Below are 763 nucleotides of genomic sequence, written 5' to 3' on the forward strand. Positions count from 1 at the left end.
ATGATTATTACTCCAGTCCACTGCTTTAAGAATTCTCAAAAGCATCCCAACCTTTCACAACTGCCTTTTTTTTTTTGTACTAAACACTGTGAGTATCACCCTGGTTCATAGATCACAGCTCATAATGTGTGCATCCAGTTGTAAATACATATTTGCAGTTATTACGTGACAGTTGTGTATGAAAATAAATAAATATTTTTAGGGACATGGCCAGTATTTCATTGTATTCCCTCTGTAATGTTGACCCCCCTCCCCTCCCCTCCCCCCCAATGTACTATAATAATTGTTAGCAAAAGAAAATATTTTGATAAGAGATTGCTTATTGCTGTATTGTATTACTGCTGTGAAACGAGGGGGGGGGGGGGGGGGAGAGGAGGACAAAATAAATCTATTAGAGCTTCCAATTCACTGGTGTCACGTCCTGCTTTATTGGGATTTAAAGGAAGACTGATGGCGGGTGGCATCCCCGTGTCACAGTTTCATACTTCATAACCAATGACATTGCATGCTCTGGCTCAGGGCACTGAGGCGTGGCTCCAAGACTGACAGTGACAGACGTGCTGCCAATATCTCCGCCACTGATTGGCAGTGTCACATTGGGAGTCGTGTCTCTGAGTGCTCAGGATCTCCTGTGCATGTCAGGCAGGAAGGAACAGGCTCAGACACTGACAGCTTGATAATCTGCTCTAGATTCACGTGTGTGACCTGCACTGTTTTATGGCAATACTTTTTTTATAATACGATCAGCTTAACGTGCACAGGA

This window comes from Polyodon spathula, chromosome 28 (assembly GCF_017654505.1).
Source record: "Polyodon spathula isolate WHYD16114869_AA chromosome 28, ASM1765450v1, whole genome shotgun sequence".
NCBI lineage: Eukaryota > Metazoa > Chordata > Actinopteri > Acipenseriformes > Polyodontidae > Polyodon > Polyodon spathula.